Source organism: Calypte anna, chromosome 2 (assembly GCF_003957555.1).
Source record: "Calypte anna isolate BGI_N300 chromosome 2, bCalAnn1_v1.p, whole genome shotgun sequence".
Classification (NCBI taxonomy): Eukaryota; Metazoa; Chordata; class Aves; order Apodiformes; family Trochilidae; genus Calypte; species Calypte anna.
Window position 1 is genome coordinate 15,269,713 of NC_044245.1, and position 23,958 is coordinate 15,293,670.

General features: G+C 36.8%; 1 protein-coding gene across 3 annotated transcripts in view; it reads left to right on the top strand.

Annotated features, from left to right (window-relative positions):
* ARHGAP12 (Rho GTPase activating protein 12) overlaps positions 1–23,958 on the top strand; it is a 76,302-nt gene that overhangs the window by 7,463 nt on the left and 44,881 nt on the right. The gene's annotated exons all lie outside the window — the stretch shown is intronic.

A 23,958-nucleotide genomic window follows, 5' to 3' on the forward strand; every position in this document is an offset into this window, starting at 1 on the left:
CTCTGACTTATATAATCGAGTCACTTTTGGTATGGGTAACAAAGTTAATTAGTCTAACCAATGGTGTATGTTTACATACACATAATTATGTATGCATGTATATAGAGAATCCTCTCTCTGCCATCTTTCTGTAGGGAGATGCTAAATTAATTTAAAATTCTAAGGTTAAAGCTCCCTAGCCATGAACTGTCTTACTCTGTAATGTGCAACTGTTGTTACTTGCGTGCAAATTGATCATTTTAGTAAATTCCACTTTCCTGCTTATAGTCTGAGTCCCAAAGGAACTCAGTGAAGTGTGGTACTCAGATAAAAGTCGATGCTAACTTTAGAAATAAAAATCTTATAATGGAGAGCTGTGAACCACTACTTTGCTAATAAGAAGCAGTTAAGACAAAGCTGCTTAGTTTAATGACTGAGTGTAGGAAGATCTTAAAGATAGAAGATTGATTGGGTGATTTATGTGGTTTTGAACTGTATGAGCTCACTCACATATATATCACATATATATTTAAATACTTGGAATTTGTAGTTTTTCAATAGCCTACTCTGCTCTTGGCTTCGTTGCTAACCATCATGAATCTTTCATGAAAATTTTATTTTTACTTCATCCCCCCACCCCCTGCAAATAGTAAAGAATAAATAGCATTACCAAATTTCCTATTAAAAAACTATATATATATATATATATAAATTTGCATATACAATTTGAAGATTGATCAGCTTTCACCTTTCTCTTCCCTCCCACCTCCCCAAATCTATTTGATTCAATGCTAGAATGTATTTTTAAGTTTGTATTTGAATGGGACAGTTCTATATGTATTTGTCGGTTTCACTGGGCTACTGAAGGTCTGAAGGTAGGAGTTTTCCCAGTGCTTAAAAATGACAAATATCAAAGTAAAACACTTTGGCTGTGGAAAAAGCAGGCAGTTTCTGACTGACTGATATTACTGAAGAACCTGCCTTTATTGTAGTCATGGGCAACAAGAATGCAGATGCTTCCTGTGCCTTGCAGTTGTCTTATTTGAAAACTGTGAAGTAACTTAATCTGTTCCTGCACCATCACAAGCTCTTTAAAATACAATGAAAATGTTTGACATTTAGTAGCCATAGGGATTAAAGCAGGAGTAGCACTGACGTCAGTGTTAGCTCAGTGTAGATACTCAAAGTGCCAACTTTCTCACTGGAACAGCCTCGCGTTTTTTTAGGATTCTTTCAATAATGAGCATTGTTTAGTAGAAATCAGCTGTGCAGAAATTAATGGCTCAGAAAGCTGTTTTTATTGCTCTTAGTCTGTAGTGAGAACATCAAGTTCCCAGCTTTCACGCACAAACGGGATTTCACAGCAGAAGACTGGCTGTGGTTCTCCCTCCCCTGCCCGCTCTGGAGTTCAGTTTTATGCTGTCTGCATTATAATAAAGTCTAAGCTACAGGTGCTTTCTCAAACTTTTCAGATTAGAAGCTAGGACAACATTAATAATATGTTTGTGTATATGATTTTGATGGGGTTAAGGTGATAGTATTCAATTCTAGCCCAACCTTCTGTGTGCTTTCAGTATCCTGAGTACAAATGTAGATGCAGAGGAATCCTTCTGTTACTAAATTCTTATAAGAGATGGAAGCATTATTTTCTGAAGATTACCTCCTTCTCCTTTCCAGAAATGAAGTGCGGGTTCTGCAGCTGTACAGTCTCCAGCTCACAGACTTGCTGGCTGGTGCTGAAAGTACTGGATGATCCAGAATCTGCATAAAGGAAGGATTTTTTAGCAGCTGAAATATTGTATGAATGAAGGATAGAGACATGACAGTGTGAGCAGAAAAATTTCCCAGTGAAGATGTAGGGAAATGATCTGGTCAACATAAAGATCAGGACTTGGTAATGAATGTTCTTGGCACTTTATGCAAATGAATCTTAACTATTGGGTGCAATTCTGGTGCATAAGGCATTCTGAGAATCAGATGTTCATTTATGGACATGAACTGTAGGAAGGCTGGAGGTAACTAGAGGAAGTAGGGCTTGAGAGGAAACAAGCTCAAATTTAATGGGATTTAGAACTCAAGTGGAGATGGTAACTGCATGTGCAATTGGAGTTGAATTAAATGGTTCAGGAGTGCAGATCTGAGCATAGAATCATTGACACAGTGTTGGTGCCTGAAGCTATGAGAATCAATGCAATTCAATATAATTTTAGGAAAATGGTGTCAGGTGTGATGTCCTGATCCCCCAGGAAGGGCAGAAAACTCCTCACAGAGACCGGGGATTGGGTAAAAAGGAAAATTTTATTAAGAATACTATAGCAGAAGGTAGAAGATATTTCAAAGAAGCAGATGAGAGGTCCCCACAGTGTTCTATGGAGCCCTGAGTAATTGTTCTGAAGGAAAAAAATTGCACATTTAGGCATGCCTAAGCATGAAAGAAAAGTTGAAGTAGAAGTGGAAGATATTAAAGGCTGTTTTAAAAAGGTGCTTTGGGCAGTGTTTGCTCGTAAAATATACTAAGAGATTTTGAGAGAGAAGGCATGCAGTGCAGACAGGGAAGAAGCTGGGTGAGTTCAGAGATCATGTCAAGAATAATTAGCTGTTATCTTTATGAGGATGATACTTTTAGAATAAAATTGTTGAAGACAGAAATTCTGCTTTCAGCAATGCTAATGCATAATCTGTGTGAAAATACATTGTTTCTGATGAGTGTTATCTCCTGTCCTAGCAAACATACACTTGAGTAAAATACATGTACTGTCTTAATGTTACTTTTATGCTTATCAAAAGTTACTTTTAGTAGCAGGCTGATTTTAATCATTATAAATATAGACAGTGACCTATTTGCTAAGGTTGTTCTGTCTTTCATCCTCTTTAGTAATTGACTATTGCATAAACTGTGAAGCACTAAAAGGGATTATCACTAAGGTGGCTGTTTTGCTTTGATTAATTCTGAGGACCGATTTGCAGAGAGATCTTTGTCTCACATCTGCGATTTCTGTGGATGTGCTGTAACTTTTTATAAGTGAGAAAATAAAAGTTTTTGTGTTTTTGTAGAAGATGTGAGTGTGTGTCTTCTAGAGATCTTAGAATTCTTGACTTTGTTACTTAATTGAAAGACTGATGACAAATAACCAGTGTTAGGCTGTCTTGCTGGTCAAACGTTAAATCTCTAAAATAAATGGCTTTTACTAGTTTTGTGGTGTGCAGAATTAATTTGCTTTCATTAATAGAAATTTCATACTATTTTTTAGTTCATTCATCTGCACAAGAAATAAATAATTTGACAGCTTGAAGGAAGCATGCTATGTATGAGAGTTTTTTCCTTAATGAAACTGAGCATGTTTGCAAATTCATGGTGGCATGTATAATGTAATGTTTTGAATTACATTTTAAGTACCATATTTTTCATCTCTTGACTCCTTAAAAATCAGCATTTGTTATTTTAATGATGTTAAATGCTGAAATATGCCCATTATAATGAGATGAAAATAACTTTAAATGACAAGGAGCTAAAAGCCTTATAAATCAAAGGGACTTTATAAAACATTAAAACAATTCTTTTGGTAGTTCCAGTAACTGCTGCTAGAACTTTGTAAATGGCTTCAAAGGCAAATTACATTAGTAACCCTTTATGTTGTCTGTCCAGAATGTTTAAGGAATACACTTTTTATCATATCACAACAGGTCTAGATGGTTTCATCTTACAGTGGTGCTGTTTGTGATCAGCTTCGTCCCAGTCTTTTAAATGTATGTCATATTGGACTTAGATACTAAGTCATTTCTGTATTTAAGTGCCCCAGACTGAAAAGGTGCTGCTTTTTTTGGTGTTTTGTTTTGTTTGTTTGTTTGTGTTTTTGTTTGTTTGTTTGTGGGTTTTGTTGTTGTTGTTGTTGTTTTTTTTCTTTTTGACACTGTGTACAGTCTCTGTGATCCTCTGGATTTCCAGCAACAAACCACATTGATCTTCTTAAAAAAAAAAAAAGCAGCACACTAACTATGTGAGCCAATTGTTGAAAAATCTTAATGTGGGAGACAAGTTGGTTTCAGTTGCCCACCTTATTCTAGTGCTGGTGTCTGAATGCTCAGCTGAGTAAGCTGCAGAAGTAGTTGGTACATGCAATTTCATATAGTGCATTCAGAACAGAAACCTCTAGAGCCTCTAGAACCTTAAAATTCTGCAAGTGCCAACACAGTCTCCTGACTTTTCACCATAATTTTATGCAGAAAGTTATAAAGTGGATCTTTCAAAACATCAAATTAAACCTGTGCCTTTCATCCTGGTAGAACTACTTCCTAGCTCAAATGAAGTTCAAGCTTCAGTGCTTAAGGAGCAGCACTTTTACTATAGAATTGTTTGTTTGGCTTTATTATTTTATTTTATTTTATTTTATTGTAGACAAGTGTAATTTCTAGTGTGCAATATGAGTTTCCATGCCAGCTGTACTACCTGCCTTTTCTTGTGAAGCAGTGCAAAATCCCACCCTCAGTCCTGGTGTCAGCAGAATCTTTATGGATGAAGTAAAAGCCTAAACAGAAAAGTAGCCCTAGGAAAAGGAATGGGTGTTTTGTCTGACTGCTGCTTAAACTGAAAGCAGCTGGAGATACTGGGGACTTGCTTGTTCTCGAAGTTGGCAGTGCTTCTGTCAGTTTTAAGTTGGGAACCTCCAGACACAGAACAAACTTAAATTGCTTTGTAATAAACAAAAACTCATTTGAGAATATTTGATCATATCTTTGTTCTTGCACATAGCCCTGAATATAAACAGCTGCATTTGATATGTCTTTACTTAATTACTATCTAGGCAGTTGTTTACTATTGCAGTGCTTGTCTGTGTAGTAAATGTGCTGTTTGTAGAATTCTAAAGAAAGTATCATTTGTTTCACAGCAGTGTGACAAAATGGTAGGGAACGTATGACTCGGTAGAATAAAATGCAGAACAGTTTTTAGCTCTCTCTGGAATAGTAGACATTTGTGCTTAAAAAAAGGGAAGTAAAATCTGTGTGTCTAGTACCCAAACAGCTGATATTTCTCTGACGTGCCTTGCCAGACAGGTTTGATTTAAAAATGATAGAGAGGAATGGGTTTTGCCCTTACCTGGGGTATGCTGTGGTGCTAAAGGACAATACTTTTGGACAAAACAAACTTTCAGGATAGTAAGAATTCAAGAGCTTTCAAAAGACTTCAGTGATGGTAAGTAACTGGGCAACATAGTGTTAGATCACAGTTATCAATTTTGTTTTTGGTTTACCTGAATATGGCTTCTGAGGTAGTTCTTGGGTGGAGAAGCATTCAAATAAATGCAGAAAATGCCACTAGTAGGCAGCAAAAAAAAATGCAGAACTCTTACTAAGTACTATTTCTGTGTTTTAAATAGCATGAAATTGCCAGCCTTTCTCATCTTGGAAAGAAGGCAATAGTGCTGAAAATAGTATAGAAAAGGTGAAAAGCAGAGCAGAGACATGGAACAGTTCCTGTGTGAAGGCTTTGCAAAACCTTATGTGCTAGTGGGTGCACCTCTAGTATTGGATACAGAGGACTCCTGATTTTTCAGTTGGTATTGTAATTATTGATGCTAAAATGGTGGAGATATTGTTAAGAAATAAAGCAACCTTAATTTTGGTATTCCCTCTGCCCCTTTCAACAGTTCTTACCCCTGCTTGTTCTGTCTTTTCTTTTGTAAACTCTCTTGACAGAGACATAGAGCTTGTGATGGTGCTCTGAAGACTGGCATACATGTGTTGAGTCTATATTTTAATTAATTTTAGTTCTCTGATAAAGCAGTTTTGTTAATGAAAGCTGGAAGCTGAGGCACAGTTTGAACTAATTGAATTTATTGCTTTTGTTGGGTTTTGGTGTTACATTATCTGATCTCAACTCCTGTTTGTAAACAAATTCATTATTAGAACTTATGAAAATCTAAAAATTAAATCTAACATTATTTTAACATTTAATTAACATGGTTTTAATTGTTCCCTTTTATAATGGTTTGCCTTGGGCTTCCAGGTGATCTTCAGATCCAATTAGATTAAATAACTTCCCTGTGTTCTCTTGAAATGCAGTGCAGAGGAGCAGAGTTTTAGCATGTTTTTGATGGTATTTAGAATAAGCAGTTGCCACCTTTCTCTTGCTTTTGCCAGTTATTGTTCAGTTGAATCACTTTGCTGCTCTATTAACCACCTGACTCTACAAATATTTATTGCCAGTTCAGCACTGAGATAGAGTGGTGCTGGTTTAAGTGGTGTTATGATCAAGTATGTCAATAGCCCATATATACTGCTTTGTTGCAGCTTGGATAGTCACAATAGTCTAGTGTGAAATCTGCAGATCTGATGGATTAGAGGACAGCCTTGCCTGTTTAGTGTCACTGATGTGATGGGACTTCTGCAACAGATGTGCTAATTTAAAGAAATTCTAATAAAATATTATGTCTGACAAAAACACTGTTATCAGCTTTCTGGACTCTCATTTGGGTATTCAATATGTAACAGTGTTGTAGGCACATTTCTATTCTAGAAATAGAATAGAAATTTTGGTGGATTGTCAGGATATTGCTTATAAATGACTGATGGAACAACCCAAACTTTATACCTAGTTTATACCATTATTTTTTCTTTAAGTATTTAGAAGAACCTTTATCCTGCGGTAAAGTGTTGTAACTAAATATGGGTCTCTTGAGCAACTTTAATTTAACTGCTTTTCCTGTTGAAATTTATTAAAAGTGTGCTCCCTCTCTCTCTGTCAATCTCTCAACATGCTTGGCACTATCTGTATCAAATATCCAGTTATCTGCATCCAATTTAAAGAGCTAATAGATGGCTGTTGTGCATAACTGCATTGTGCTTTAGGCAGAGGGGACTATTTGTATGTTTATATATGTATTTTTTATCTATAAAATAAATAAAATAAAAATATAAAAATAAACAAATTAGGGGCTACTATTCTGTTCTTCATAACACTTTGATCTTGATTTGCACCTCATTGTGCAATACAAACTTTAAACTTCACAAAAACTTGATGAGAGGTACTCATTAGTATTGTCATTCTTTTTTTAATTTTTTATTTTTTTTTTAATTTTTATTTTTTATCCTCCAAGCAAGTCCATTAGTCCTGGCTATGACCTTGTCCTTATTCTGCCTCCCAGGTGCTGCATTCTAATGGCATCTTCGTGCTACCCTAAGGCCCTGTGCTTTTCATACCATAAGGTGTGGTACTCCCTAGTGCTCACACCCACAAGCTATGCCAGAGGGCTCATCACTTTCTCCCAGGCATGTTTTTCACAGCTGGGCTCTCTGCCTGCCTGGCTCTAGGCTGGGAGATGGAGAAGAGACAGGGTGTCCCTGCCAGTGCCTGGGTGTCAGGCTTTGTCCTTCTGACCCTCTGCCCATCGCTCATTCACTCGCTGAGCTCTGCCGTGTGTGGCACTGCAGCCATGGCATTAACAAGCCACAGGCTTCAGCTTCTCTTGCTTTTTCCTTCCTCTTGCTGTCCTCGACCTGAGGGGTTTTGTTATTCATGTTGCTGCCTTAGAAGAGAGGATATTCAGGGTGAGGGAAGTAAAACTTTTTTTTTTGTTGTTAATTTTCTGTGGTGCTCTCATAAGGAGAGATCTCTCTAAGACTCTTCCCTTTCCAATTTTGAGAGCACTTTTTTCTATAGTGGGCTGTGATGCACCAAAGTGTAAATTTACCTTAACTTCATTTACTTTTGAGTTAACTGTGTGTGTAAAAACTGTGTTGTGTCCCTGTTTGTTTTTCGCTGGTTTGGAAGTTTCTTTTGTTGCTATTGGTTGAGCAGAACTTGGATATGCACTTGTGCCTGGTATGTTTTTCTTTCTTTGATGGAAAACCAGAAAAACCCAAATCCTAAGTGCCTTGCTAAATATCTAGCTCAAAACTCTTAGTTTTCATTTCTCACTTTTTAAAGCTCTAAAGTCTCTGCAGATCTTGTCCAAATTTATGTTGCATTGATACCCCATGCAGCATTGGTGAGGGCTGTAAGGACAGCATTCCTTCTGGCTGCTCTGTATCTTGGGCGTGCTGTGGAGTGGGAAGGTGGTGTCTGGAATTCTGCTCTCTCTTCAGCTTCTTGCAGTACCTCCTTACTTTTGGTCCAAAAACTGATGCTTTTACTGTGATTTGAGCATTGAGGACCAGATTTCTGTGTTGTGCCTGATATGGTTGGATGTGGGCTTGTGCCAGAATTGTAAAGTAAATAAAAACCAACTAATATTAAGTAATTTGATATCATAACTGTAATCTGAGAAAAAAAAATACTTTGGTTTGATATCTAATTTTAGTGAAGTGGTTGTTGCAGGCTTACTTTATTTTAGAATCTGGTTCAATGTGAAAACTCAAAATTAAGTGACAATAATGTAGTTATTTACTCCAGATACTGGATTGCAGAAGTAGTTCTTTTTCAAAATGAAAGAAATTCCTCCTAGCATAAGGAAAATAAAGGGGAAGAAAGAGAAGAGAAAGGTATCGCTGTTTAATGTTTCTGCCCTGAAATTAGGTGCTAACAAACTGCAAGTGGAGAGAAACAGAGTAAGAAATACAGTCAAAGGAAAAATATGTCTAGTTATTATAGTGGGGGAAAAAAAGGATGCAGCCTGGTTGAGATTTCCGTAAGTTTTATTTCTTTGATTAGGTCTGCTGTAAGCAATACCTCAATAGCCTATTACTGAGTATTTCTGGGATTTTAACCACTCAAAAGTGATTAAAAAGAAACAAAAAAACAAACAAAAAAACCACAACGCATCTTCAAGTTAGTCTTGGTGGGTTAAATATATTTATAAAAGTAACGATCCAAGCCTTGACTTTTTAACTGTTGTATGTTTGTCTTGTCTGGCATGAGAGTTGGCTTTCTACTTTAGCTGTCAGTACCAGAGAAAAATGTTATGTATGATGTAATAGCAGATGTTCTTTATCTTAAGTCATTAAAATACATGTGTGAGGGGGTTCAAGCAGCTCTAGCAAAACTTGAAAAGCACACAACTTTTGATTGTGTGCTAGAGCACATATACTATGGAGGCAGCATCTCCTAAAGGACTTGTGATGTTTTGTTTTGAATCTTAATCTCTCCGTCAGATAGATGCTAAAATGCATGGGCTTATGATTTATATGAAAACTTTAACATGGAAACTAAATAGTGGAGTAGATATGTGTACTGGTGGTGACAACACCTAAACAGCCAGCTTCTGGTCATGTTAGAAACCCAACTTTTCATGAGAATTTAATGTTACAATGCTTTTTCACTGGAGCTGTTATCTTCATTTCCATGAGTGCAAAAATCACAAGTCAAACAGCATTTAAACACAAACCACATCTAAAATACTGGAAAAACAAGAAATACATTAATTTTAATGCTCAATTTTTTTTTTTATTTTTTTTTTTCCTCCCCCTCTTTGCTTCAGGCAGTGTGACAGTAGATGTCCCATTCCAAAGTATTGGGAGAGATTGTTGAAGGAATGATGTACCCTAAAATACCAAAGACTCCTTTGAAAATTAATTTGCAATCTCTGCTACAAATTGTACAATGACTTTGTCTTGCACCTTCTACAAAATCTCACTGTCTGTCATGGAATGCACTAATTATATTCAGTGTTACATAGCAAACATGAGAGAATACTGGATCTGAATGCAGATTTCGTAAAGAATCAGTGCAGGGGCTGGTGTTTTTTAAAGACAGGAAGGTCTAATCTGGTCCCTGTAGTTTGAAACTTGCCAGGTGAAAATGAGTTTTAATGTTAAAATAGAGAATTTTTAGATAATATATTAATTAGCTAAATGAAAAAATGAGAGCTTAATATGAAATTTTAATTTAACTATTTAAGTGGTTACTAGTTAGTTTAAATTGTTTACTATGTGAAAAATTGACAATTGTATGAAAATGGCTTTTTTACTATCTGTAAGCTTCCGTGATTCTTAAGGAATAGTTCATGAGGAAAAAGAAGCTTATGGAAACAAGCTATCAAAAACATATCAAGAAGCTTCTTGTTCCAAATCCTTTTCAGGTTGGGGGGTCTTTTCACATTACCCTTATTATGCTAAGAATATCAATAAAACCTTGCTCTGTGACAAGGGTGGCTTTGTTAATTGATATTTGTAACTTTTTGCTGCTTCTAGGTCCCTTTTGCTGTGGCATGCCAGTGTTGCCGAAAGCTCTGTGCTGCCTTGCAGATTCTGCTCGGTACAGATGACTCTGTACGCCAAAATGTATACACGTGTTCTTAGCAGTTTACCATCTTCCTGCATCTCTCTCCCTGCGATTCGGAGAGATACAATGGCTGCAAGGCTCATCCTACCTTGTTGAAGGTTTTGTTACAGTGCTGCACTGTTGCTATTCCAGATTGTTTGCCCATCCCCTAATCTCCCATTTCAATAGCAATCTAAAAAGCTATTAATGCTCCCAGGAAGTGGTACTTAGAAGGTACAGCTAATCACCTATTATATACACAATTGCTGCTCTTGTGAAGACAAAAGCATTTGGAATTATATTAGCCTAAAGCCTATTTAGGTATTTAGAGTTTCCCAGTAAGCTTTATGTTTTTAATATAGCTGTTGTACTCGATGTGGCTGTACAGGAAAGTATTAGCTATCAAGCAGATCAGGCCCCATTTATTGACAGCAGTGATGCAGAGCTTTGGGCAGCTGGCTCTATGGACCCTCGTCGGACCTGGAACCTGAAGCTCCTACAATGCCTGCAGTTGCTCCTAATTCTCTTTTTTTCCTCAGTAGAAATGTCTCCAGAAAATGGCACAGAAATCAACGGTCAAAGTATTCTTGTGAAAACTGGCATAAAGTAATTTTAGATGTATCAAACCTCTTGTTTTTCTGCCTGTGCTATTCATTGTAAATTATTGTTTTTCCAGAAATAGTAAGGCCTTAAGTGTCACTTGTTTGTGATATTCTGCTTTAGCTAAATGATCAAACAAATGCAACAGGCATGTAAAGGTACATACTTTACTGATGACCATAGAAGAAAAATAACACTCCCTTTACCCTAGTACATATTTTTTGCCTGGAGACCCCCAGAAAATTCAGCTTCCATTCAACCTGTGCTCTCTGCAGCTCAACAGCTGCTTTCCATCTGCTTTCAAGAACAGCTTCATGTGCTGAGCTTTGCTATATGCTTCAGAGTAGAGATTTTTAAATTATACATGTCCTTAAAAGCATTTTTTTTTTCAATAGCTTGGCAGATAGAGCTGCAATACTTTATTATACTTGTAGTTTCAATGAGAATGTTCTCTAAAGGCTGGTGGCTCCAGCTGATGATCCGCTGAATGCTGAGCACAGAATTATAATTCAGCAGCATGGGGGAGGGCAATGTTTGCCATAGTGAGCAGCAGGGAACTGCTTACTGCATGGTGCTCAATCAGCAAGAAACTATTAGCAAATTCTTGCCATCTCAGCTATAATGTACTGCGAGTGGGCTTACTTTATTGCATAGGATAGTAAAAAAAAAAAAAAAAAAAAAAAAACCTGGGATGTTTTAGTAATTTTAAGTGTCATAACATTCCTCTTAATGAAGTTTGACAGTCTTCTAACCTCCCTCACACTGTATAACAGGGAACCATAGATGAATTCCTGTGTACTAAGTGCTTGTAACTTGTGTCTCTTTGGTTTTTTTTAATATGAAAGCTTTTCACATAATACTATATTTTAATGTATTATATAAAATAGATTCCTGGGAACAAAACATCTATATAATTAGTCTATTTTAATGTGCTCTCAGTTCTGTTAAAGTTCTGTATTTGTCAGAAGACTGTAACTCTTCAGACAAAAGAAAAATCCAACTTTTGTGAAGTTTGTGTTTGAGGTTTTTTTTGTTTTGTGTTTGTTTGTTTTGTTTTAGTTTGTTTTGGTTTTTTTAATTACCCCCACCTCCAGTATTTTATGATATACTTTGTAATCTGGGGTATACAATACATGGGGGGAGGGAGATAGTGTGGCCTCTCACTCCAGCCATCAGCAGCAAGTTTCAGAGAGGGCTATACTGAATCTGACTTTATCTTTTTCCTCTCTGACTTTTGCTTTAGAGGTAGTGTTATTATTATTTTTTAAATTTTTCTTACAACAGTTTAATAATTTCATTTTACTGATAAATTGGAATGGATCTCTGACATCTAGGGCTTGGGATGATTTTCATTTTCAGCTCTCAGCAGTGGAAAATGTTGCATGGCAGACAGACATTTCAATTATGTCAGCTTATTTTACTTCTTTCAATAATTTGTTGATTTTTCTTATAATCATTGAACTATTGGGAAGGGTCACAGTGTTTCTCCACTTCCCACCTTGATACCTGACACTACATGGGCCATCTGCATGGTGGGCAAGGACGTGGTGAAGAGCACAGCTTCTTATTTTTGTTGCAGGCTCTGAATCACTTACAGCTGTGCTGACCCATTTATCTTTTACATCTGAAAGTCTTATCTCACTCCTGGAGCCAGACTTCAAGAGAGGTTTTTACAATCTTAATGCTGCAGTGCTGCATCAGAGTCGTGATGGTTCTAGTTTGAATGCAGTACCATATGTGGGAAGAGCAGTTGCCATCTTTATCATGAGTGTATCTGTACCAGACCCTGTCTGGGTTCATCTGACAATGAGCAGGCATTTGAAGATGAAACCTTTACTGGAAATACCAAACGACTTGATTTCAAACCCTGTTATTTCTGGCAGTCTGTTTCTCTGGTTTAGCTCTTCATTAGAGGTCTGTCATCCTATGAAAACTTTGAGAAGGGCCTGCAAACAAGTAGGGGGATTTCTGCTAAACATCTAAGTGTGATTAGTTGCTGATACTTGTCTGAAGTAATGAAATCAGCACAGAAAACAGAAATAAGGTTATTCTGGTTTTTGTTTGTTTGTTTGTTTTTTGTTTTTTTAGAACTTTCACTTTTGTGTCCTCTTGCTTTACACAGTTGGCTTCTATAGCAAACACAGTATTTTATGTTGAACAGAATGTTCCAAGCCTTTAGGTGAGAAATTTCAACAGAGTACGTCAGTGTTTGGTAGTAGGCTAATTTTTTTCTTTTTGAGTGATATCAAAGAAATAAAGAGATAATTGTTGTGACTTGATCTAATTTATACTTAAAGTTGTAGAAAACTTACAGTGAAACAGAGGAAGTATTTCTGTTGCCTGTTTTAATTATCAGTCCAATCTCAGTGTTTTCACCCCAATTTACCCCTCCAAAATGGCTACTTTAAAAAAATAAATGTCCTGACCTGTGTTATGGGGAACTTGGCTCACAGGCTGTGCTGTTAAACCCTCCTTTGTTTCAGTTTTTATACCGGTGTAGAGCTGGAAGTACTAAAGTGGGGCTGCTTCCTGTTAAGCAGATTTGAGGAGCTGAGTCAGAAAATAAAATACATATTTCAATTTGATTACAGAAAGTTTGATGAGATTCTAAGTCTCAAAGGACCTATTACTTAAAATTTGGTAGTTTTTCTATGGAGAGGGCCTATTACCTCTCAGTTCTCATAGTGCTTGACCACTAATGTGTGGCTGCATATTCGACAGTAGCCACATAGCCTGGCAGTGGAGATGCTATCAGTGTTTTGTTTGTTTTATGTTTTTTTTTTTCTTAGTAATAATTGTAGTTTAAGATTGATTTTTTTTTTCTTAACTTGAATTGCCCAATAGTTCATCGAGGACATCAGGGACCATTAGAGTCTGTTCTGACACCTCTTTTGTAATGCATACCAGCAAACAATGTACAATAATTTTCAGTGCAAAACCTCTATTATGTTTTAGGAGGATTTGGAGGATGGGAGGTACTTGGGTTCTAAGTTTTAGCTTCTGAGGGTGGATGGTTGTGCCCAGCTGGGAATAGCTTAGTCTGTTGTTGAGGAACCTGTTAATTGTTACGATTTAAATATTCTGGCATATCCTTTTTAAAAAAAAACAATCCTAAATTTCTAGACCATGTTATGCTGCCTTAGTCTCTTCAGCAATTCTATTACTGAAGGTAAGATAGAGGTACTATGTATAGGCTGTATGCACTGATGCCTTTTTGTGGTTCTTCCTCAATTACTGCAGCATACATTCCATTTATTTTTTTATCCCAATAGCAACACTGAAACTGCATATGAACTGCAAAAAATAAACCAAACTGCTTGTGAAGAGGTAAATATTGAGGTTTAGATTGCTCTGCAGCTACTCAGAAGCTTATAAAAGCTAAGCAAAAGCTCCAAAGCCTGGTTCTCTTAGTTTGCAAGACCTCTAGTTTATATTGCAAAATGCAACTTGTTTCATCATTTGCTTATTGCAACTTCTCAGGGAAGACAAATGAAGGAAGACCTGAAGTTTGTGGTCAGTGCTGCATCTGTGAAAGTAAACCAGAGGGAAATGGGCCGAGGTCTCTGTAAAAATACTCATCATTAAACATTGTGGGATTTGCCATCTAAGTGTGTTATGTTGTAGCTCACCCCCACCCCATCCCAAGTTGTACCTGGGATGGGCTTCATTTCTGAGGGCTGTGACATGGCGATTCATAGTTAATGAAGAATAACTTAAGCACAACCATTTCCCATTGTCTGGCACATTTCAGGATTTTATTTTGGGTGTCTCTAAAGTCTGCTCTGAAAACTTTCTAGCTTAGAGATTCAGAAATGGGTCTGTCCATTGTTGAACTTAGCTGCTCTGGAAAATGTAAGTATTAATTCTACAAGATATAGTATTGTGTGTATTTTTCAGTCTGGTTTGTTTCACATCTCTACTATTTTTGCAAGTTAATCACCACAGTGAACAGGACGGGAAGTACTGTGGGGTTGTTGAGGCTGAGTGTGAGACTGAGTGAATGGCAACATGCCCTTATTATCCAGAACTCATTTCCTGGATTTGCACGAATGTTTAAAATCAGAAACATGACAAGACTTGGAAACTTCTGCTTCATTCTTTCTAATTCTCTAGGACAGTATATTGGATGCAGAGTGATGGGTATTTTTTAATTTGTTTGGTTGTTTTTTTTTTCTGGTTGTCCACACAGACTGGTGGAAGACCACTGACAGATCTGCTGAATTCCTTATGGCAAGTCACACACACTACTGTGTGCAGCAGCCAAATCCCCTACATATACTTATTTTGCAGTTGCTTTGGTTTGCCTATTGCCTGGGATGAGCTTTACTCGTTAAGACTATCATCAAGTTTTATCTTGTAAATGCATCAGCCATCAGCACAATACCCTTGTGTCTGGGCTTGGGAGGCTGCGAGAAAAATAGTTTCAGTTATATTGCATATATGAATCACTGGATGTGCTGTATTTTATCTTGAAATAGTTTTTCTCAAAATACTAACAAAATCACTTTCTTCACAGGTATCTTTTTTCTTTTTTCTAAATGTCAAGTGGAGGCCTTCAGCTAGTGAGCAGAATTGTATTTCTCTCCTCACTCTTATAATTCATACCACTAGAGCATTAACTCTGAGGTGATAGGAAGAGCTATCCTTATTCAGCTTAAAAAAAATCTCTTATTCTGTCTGAGGTACTAATTTCTTTCATGAGGCATCTTCTACTTCAGGTATATTCTTTAATGCTATGATCACTATGATACTACATTGCTTGTTCTCATATGCTGTTGATTTTTCTTAGGGAAAAACAAGAACTTAAGCTCAACAATTCAGTTGTGCACACAGGTACAAAAAACCCAGTTTCTTACTGTACATTTTCAATAGTTTGCTCCATTTATTCGTAACTTCAAATGCAAATGTGCTGCTTTTCAGGATGAGGGTTATGAATGTGTGAAGCTGTACAAAATCTTGTGAGAGTAATGAAAATAGCAAAGAACTTCAGTATGGTTCTTTCTCACTGCATAGGGTCAGAAGCAACCATACCAGAAGTGCTACTGAAAGCTTTTATCTAGCCTGCACTTAAACCTTCAAGGAAAGTTTCATTTATTAGCCTGTTGCAAGGTTCTATTCCTTGTACCTTGCTTCTGGCCATAAATATGTAAAATTAAAAAAAATATTAGTAGTTTTTTCTGGTCCCTGGCAGAAATAGACAACTCTTTACATGTTGTCTCTATGGCTGATTCCATTTTGTATGTTTGAAGATAAATCTTTCTCCCAGCCACCTTTGGGGTTTAATGGTGCAGCTAAACCTCCCTAAGAGGTAACAGGTTCTGAAAGAGAAACACCAGTTCTCCTGTCTCCCAAATCTGTAAGAGGCTTGAAAGGCATTTCTGACTGACCTTGTAGTGACCTGAAACCCGGGGAGTTTAAAAGTGGGTTTGTTTTTTAATGTCTCAACGGGTTAATTTACTGTCATTCTGTTTTTTTCCATCAGCTTGCTGCAGGGGCACATCAGCATCACGGGGTCAGAGGGGAAGGGAGGTGGGATTGCTCCTTGTGGTACTGGGTAGCCAGTAGACTAGCTTAGCTATGTCTTAAAACTGTATTAATATTATTTTATTTTCTGAAATAAATACATTTTGTGTTTATTCTTGATTTCTGAACATTTCATTGTTAAAAGAGTCCTTTGAACTCTGTGGTTTATTACCTTGGTGACGTGAACTGAATTAGCAACAGCATTTGCTGAACCTTTGGTGTAAGCGGAAGTGTCAGGGTGGCTTCTGCCTTTCTGCACAAAGGAAATAGTGCTTGGGTGCATGGGGAGTTTAGGGTAACTTACTAATGCCAACCAGCAAATTACTTGTCTCTGGGCTTCCCTTTCTGTCCAGATGAGGAAACCAGTTTTTCCGGTGGAAAAAGAAAAAAAAGAATTGATTTTAATAGTAGGTATTCTGACATGTTAAAAATAATAGCTGTTGAAAACTTTGCCTGAAATTAGAAATATGGAAACAATCAAGACTTTGCAAGTACAGCCTTAAAAAGGATTATATCCTGAGAGTCATACTTCCCTAGCCCAGCTCTGCTTTATGTTAGAGTATGAATAAATTACTTGATGGATAGGTTTTGTCATAATTATATATCCAAAGTCTAGAAAAATTTGATTTTTTGATTTGTAGAGGTACAGAGCTAGCATGACTATGTAAAATGCACTACTTCAAATCATGTAATTTGAAATTACAAAGCCTGTCAGAATCCTTGTAATATACTTTTCTGATCTTGCTCTCCGTTTATAAATCAGACAGTATTAAAACTTTTCTTAGATTTTTAATGTTTATGGAAGTTAATAGCCACACTGGCTGTCTTCTGAAGGGATTGCTTCTGCTGATTCCTGTGTAATGCATTCTGATCAAGGAAATTACCTGCTGGAAAGCTGGGGCATAGGAGTAGCAAGATACTTTGGGAATAATAGTTGCAAATGTTAAACTCAGAGATAAAGTTGAGAAGCAGATGCAGAGGGGAGCAGCTGCCTATTAAACTGTATGAAGTACAGCTACCTGGCTTTTCAGGAGAATATAGAGCCTACTGGTTCCAAAACAGAATATATTCTTGTTAATATATCAGTAAAGTAAGCCAACAGAAGTTATTCTACGATCTGATTTCTTCTCATATGCCATAGCGTTTTCCTGGGCCATTTAGCTGTTTTACTCACTGGGGTTTGCCACCTTAGTTTGTTCCCATAACATATTCCCAATATACCAGTGAGTGTACTGGTACATTAGCATTGCTCATACTGTTTGAATCCTGGGAATGTTCTGCAGCTGTGTTACTAAAACTGTTACTAAATGTTACTAAAAACTTCAAAATGTTGCAGTTCATAAACTCAAGCTGATATTTTAAAATTATTCTAATACCTAACAAAGAAATAGGAGCATGACAAATGTTTGGGGAATTTGCTGCCACAAGCAACATTTAGTGAAGCAGTTTCACACAAGTGAAATCTGCTTTTACAGCAGAGGAAAAGGACAACATCTGTAAATTGTGTGGGAGTTCTGCATTTTCTTGTCAAGTGTTTGGAATTAAATACCCTTTCTGAGAGAACACAGATTTGAGGACTGCTGGTTTTTTGAGCTCTGTTGCAAATTGGTTTTTTCTTTATTAAAAAAAAAACCTCTAAACCACCCTTAATATGTGGAAAACGAGCCATTAAGATACATATAGTTGAAAATTAATGGCTCTGGCTTTTCCTCTCTCTTTCATGTAATAGAGTATTACAAATTTTGTTCTACTTGTGACATGAGTCATGAGTTTTGGGTAACTTGCATGCTACCAGCTAGATTTCATTCTCTTTGATAAAATGGTATTCAATCTATCTTAGGCTTTTGAGCATTCCCAATAGTACAGCCTTCAGTAACTTCTGAATAACTTGGGAATCTTATAAATGCTGTTTACTTTCCCATCTGCGTGTTGCATGGGTGCTCAGCTTTATACAGCTTTGCGTAAGCACTGAATCCTCAAAAATACACTTAAATGTTAGGGAATGTGTACTTCTGAAAATGTAAAGTGTAGAAAAAAATTGCCGTTCAGTTCAAAGTGGCTTCTTGACCTTTGAGCTATTGTGAGTTCAAATAACACCATTCCTACTCCCCAGTTATATTTCAGAGGAGCTCACTTTAGATGTGCTACAGTACAACACAGATATATTCCATCAAGATGTTAATAATCTGTCTTAAAAATTACTTTATCATTTCTGAGGCAGATGAGATGTACATTAAACCAGATAAAACAGTAAATGGCTTGTTGAGTGAGGGCTCTGCAGTACTCTTGAAACTTGAAGAGATTATTCTGCTGCATTGACTGTTCTTCAGCTGTTTTAGGAATTTTGCAGCAGGACTCTTGTGATGCTGCATGTTACAGGACAGTTTTCCACTGTTGAAAGCAAGTTGGGTTTTCTTGGTATTTTCGTAGTGTATTTAGTTTTTACAGAAAAATAATCCTTGAGAGACATCACAAACTATTCCCAACAGCTTTATTCTTCAGAAATCTGCATTCAGACATGCACTGCAAGTTCCCCATAGGTCAAAATTGTCAGCAGATGAACTAAAATGAAGAACAAATTTGGTGTTTCTACTAGTATTGTTGAAACATCCTTTCTACAGAAACTAATTGACACTACTTTCATGAAGGTGGGAATGAATGTGTTAATTACTACCGCATGGCACAGCCAGGTTGTTCATGATGCTGGTCAAAATTTTGAAATAGGTTACAGACTCTACATTTTGTCTGTTGAAAGTATCAGTGTTTTATATGGTGAAGTGGACAGAATAAAAAAAGGAAGAGAGGGAGATTTACTGCCTGACTTCAACACTGTGAGTTAGGCCACTCTGTTTCTAATCGGGATGAGCTTTCTGTGTAAGCATGTATCAAGTGTTTCCTATAGTATTAAGGTTTCCTACTATAGGAAAAACAGCCTTTCCTGTATCCTTGGACAGAGGTTTTATGGAATGGAGAAGCTAGATTGTGCAAGTGGCAAATACAAGTACGGTAAACACTATCATCTTTGTGCATGTTTTACAAAGGATGCCATTGTCAGATCTTATTTCCGTTTTTTAATATTTGACATCACTGTTGCCATCCTTCCATCATTTGTATACTTTCCTTTATTGCTCTAAACTTCCTACCTCCTTCATATGTAGCAGTTTTGCTCACGGAGATGGTCAGAAGCATTAAAGAAATGTGAATGGGGAACCTGTGGGGTTTACAGGAAAAAAAAAAAAATTTCCATCAGCTTTGGTCATTTATGATAAACAGTTGGAGAGTGCTGTCTCTGGTACTCAGACACAGAGTACTGAAGAGCCCTCCCACAGAAGCTGCTTTCAGCTTTTGGTCCTAAGTGTGTGTGGATGTGATGGAGGAAGCCACCTCTTGGCTTTCCTTGCTGCACGATTTTTGCAGTACAATTTGAGAAACAACTGCCTCAATGAGTGTGAAAATCAGTTCAGGGACTTCTTTTGGGCTACCAAGAAAGGGGATGTATGTAGCTCTAGAGGCTTCTTGCTGCACATCTGGATTTGTATTTGTTTGAAGTGATATGGCATTAAAATATTGTCAGATTAAGATTTATATTTTTGGGACCTTGGGATATTTTTTTGTTTTTTGGTGTTATGGGAGAGCTAAAGCAGAAGGCAACTTAAATGGCTCGAGTAACACAAGCACATTCTGGCAGAACATGATGTCCCTATGCACTAAGATTTTGTTTCATAAAGCAAAATTAATGTATTTATATTACAGTGAATTGAAATAGAAGAAAGTAATAGCTCAGCCTTTATTAAATATAAGTAAAATGCAAAGACAGAACTAGCGAAAGTAAATCAGATGCTTAAGTTTACTGTTTTCAACCTGATGTGAAGTTTTGGCTGCAGTTTTTTACAAAAATACTTTACTTTCTGGAAAGCATGGACATTTTAAACATTTACCTGTTAAATGATCTCTATTAGGCAAATATATTGGAATGATTTGTATGGGGTTATTGTAATTCCACATTGCTTTATAATATCCTGGGGTTTTTTTTTATTACTTCATAATTTCAAATGTACCGAACATGAGAACTTCAGTGTAGCTGAATATTTGTGCTACTGTAGCTAGTCTGAACTTTGTAGTCAGCCTATGAATAGGTTTATTATACTTACTGTCACATTTTTGTGTTCCTTAGACTTAAATAGTGAATTATCTAATTCAGGGTTGGAGAAAGTTAGTGCCTAAAAAATTGTTTGGGTTCCTATTTCAATCTACATTTCTGAGGTAGCAGAGGACTTGCTGAAAAATCTCTCTTGTGTATTTTAGGTATCACAGTAAGTTTTAAATGTGCTTGAGTATGTTAGAAAGAAGGTAGGGTCCAGAACATGTTTGTAGAGACATAAGCCAAGAGCAGAAAGAGGAAGGAGGAGATGAGCTAATTATTCCAGTCAAAGCTGTCACTTCATGAAACTGAAACTGTAGAGTTTTTGAGATTTCTTTTAAATCATTCCTGTTGAATAAAGATGACATTGAAGTCCCGGGCCTTCCTAAAAGCACAGTGGCAATTCCTTGGCAAGAAGCTTGGTTGTTGAGGGAACTGGGATGCTTCATTCCCTGATTCAGGATGCTGTGGGATGTGCCTGGTCTCCTTTGGTTTGCTTCTATAAAGAGCCCAACATTCCCTTCAGTGTAATGATGTTCTTTTGCAAGAGTATGGGCAATCTGTTGCTTGTAACTTCACAAAGAATATAAAGATGAGATTTACTGTTTAAATTTGATTTATTTTTAGCAGCTATTATCAGCAATCCAAATGCTGCTAATGAAAGGAAAGCTTTTGATTTCAAATCTGAAACTCTAGAAAAGCTGAAAAAAAGGAGCAACAACTAAAGCAATTTATTTGTAAAGGAGGGAAAGCCATGTTGGATAGGTTATGTTTTACAGGCAAGTATTAAAGTTGTTCTTTAAGTAGCTTTAAGTTTTAGGAGTTTTTTGCTTGGATTGAAATGTTATAAAAGTAAAAAAGTAATGGCCAGTTTCAAGGAAAGTTTGTTTTTTGTCTTTTTATTGCTGACATCCTCGATGCTGTATTTTCTTATTGCAAAAAAAATAAGCTAAAAGCATTTTTAGGTGGTGGGTAGGGAGGACATGTTTTCTCCTTGTTTCTCCCAGAATTGCTGTCTTACCCATTGGTGTGCAGTTAACTTTTTTTTTTTTTTTTTAATATTGGCTTTAATTTTGAATGCTTAAGTACTATAATCTGAAAAAAATCCATTTGCATAAGGTAACAATAAATGTAAGGTATCCTCTGAGAAGCTGATCTGCGTGTTGGTAATGAAAAGTACCTGAAAGTTTTCTTTTCATTGCACTGAGATCAAGTGTTCAGAGGCTTGATAGCATATCTGCAGCCTTTCTTGAAAATGTTGACTGTTCATTCATGAATGATTAACAGGTGGTTTTATTTAAAGGCACGTAGCTGCTGCCTACTGTGTCAGTACTGAAAAACCTGTGTGCACAGTCACCTACTTGGAGAATGCTTTCTGTTAATCCTGGAAACTTTGTCCTGCATGCATTAAACTCTTCTTTTCAATTTCTAATGGTTTATTTCTAGCAATTTTTTCTGTGAGACTGAACTTAAATATGCCAGATTTCCAAACTATTAAAATATAAAAAATTACTGAGCTCAGGTCCTTATATTCATAAAGTTGTCACAGTGCTCATAGGGTGTACAATTTTCATTCAAACTGTAGCATTACAGAAATAGTTCTGCTTTCTAATTATTCTTTATCACTTTTCTATCAAGAGTTCTTCACTATCCTTAGCAGGAGAAAGCAACAAAATAGTCTGAAATCCATATCAAATAGCAAATGAATGTTGAAATGTTTTGAGTAGAAGGCATTTTGTGTGTGCATGCATGGGCGTGTTGAAGGACATGTTCTTCTGATTCTGATAGTGAGAAGACAAGAAGTCTCTCTTGATAGATTTAATTCCATGTTTATGAGCTGGAGCTTGGGAGTGTAGTTCTAGCAGAAATTCCTTATGTACTTACAGAGCTGTTTAAGTGTTTAGTATAGATTTATGTTTCCCATAACTGTATGTGTCTGATTTGGGGAAAAGAGCCATAGAAGGTCTCAGAAACTATTTTGATTTAGGTAATGCTTTATTTATTTGAATTTATACATTGGCAATGAGTAATGGGTTTGGTAAATGAATGAAATACAGTGAAATTAATTTGGGTTTTGTCTTGTAATTCTTAAAGGTTTTTGCAGAGATCCAGTCAGACCTGCCTCTCTGCAGTGCTCTTCCTCCCACGTCATTGGGAAGGGGGAGAGGATTGACCTTCCTGCCAGCAATAACGTAGAAAGTACATTAAAAATATTTTCAGAACACTTTGGGCTTTACAAAAAGCTGCATTTCTCCTCAATAAATAAGAAATTCTTCACAAAATCAGCCTTGATAAGGTGCTGTTGACTGAGCATTTCTTGTAGACACAACAGCGTAACTCACTGCGTAGCTCGAGGTATGAGGAAGTATTATTGTATGCTTACGTGGTTATTTAAAGTAGTTCCTGATAAGAAAATTATATCCCTCAGATGTACTTATGAGCAAAGTTGTGTGTTGTAGTTAGATTGCTAGTTTTGCATTTTTTTTTTTAATGCTTCACTGAAAGCAGTAACTTACAGCAGGTGCCTTTCAAAAATTTCGCAATTCTCCCACCCTCTCCCCTCCCCCTGACCTCCCTCCTCCACAAGTATCAGAAGAGAGAGCAACAGAGCATGAAAGTAGCCAGAGAGAGGTTGGTCTGGCAGGACAGTTGCCTTGTTTTTTGCTCAGAGCAGAAGTTCTGACGTTCCCTTGAAAACCAGAAATCAGTATATTGAGTATGCAAGTACTAAGCACTTAGAAGAAACACCCTTATTATGTTTTCATACCATGTTACTGTTTTAAAATTTGCTACTGTACTGCCTGAGCTATGTGGCAGTATGTTGGTGGTGAGCTTCCAGTATTAGCTTAGCACAAAACATGCCCTGCAGTTTCATCTGGAGTTTTTCTGGTATAATGCTGAAACCTCAGTGTGAAACCTCTGAGCCATATTCAAATGCCTTGCTTGACAAAACGTTCTAAAAAATGTATCAAGCGTTCTGTGTCATGGGCTATTTGGAAAACAATTGTATTAATATACAGAACTGTTCATGGCACTTCACTGTCATACTTCAAGCAAAAAAGAAACTGGAAAATGCAGACCAGACAACAAAGCTTTCTTACTGTCTTGTGTGTAAGAACAATTTTAGGAGGACACATTCAAGTGTTGTGCAAGCCTCCTGCCCCAGCAGCCAGGGTGCTTGGTGCTACTCCTTTTGCCAGTTCCTTAAAATAGAGGAAGAACCTGAAGGCTTGAGTGTTCCCCAGTGCAGGTGTATGTTCTTGCTTCACATGACAAGCCTGGTTTGGTGGTTAAATGACAGGATGGTTTATGTGGGAATGTGGCTCTGCAGGCCAATAGGGAAGCAACGCTGGAAGCTCACAGCCAATTTATTGCCACAGAGCTGTAGGGTAGTGAAGTTTAAAACATTAACATGATCTGAAAGCTTAATGAGGTTGCTGGTTTTTTTTTTTTTTTTCTGGAGTTGTTCTGGTTATAATACTGAAACCTCAATGTGAAACCTCTGAGCCATATTCTTTGA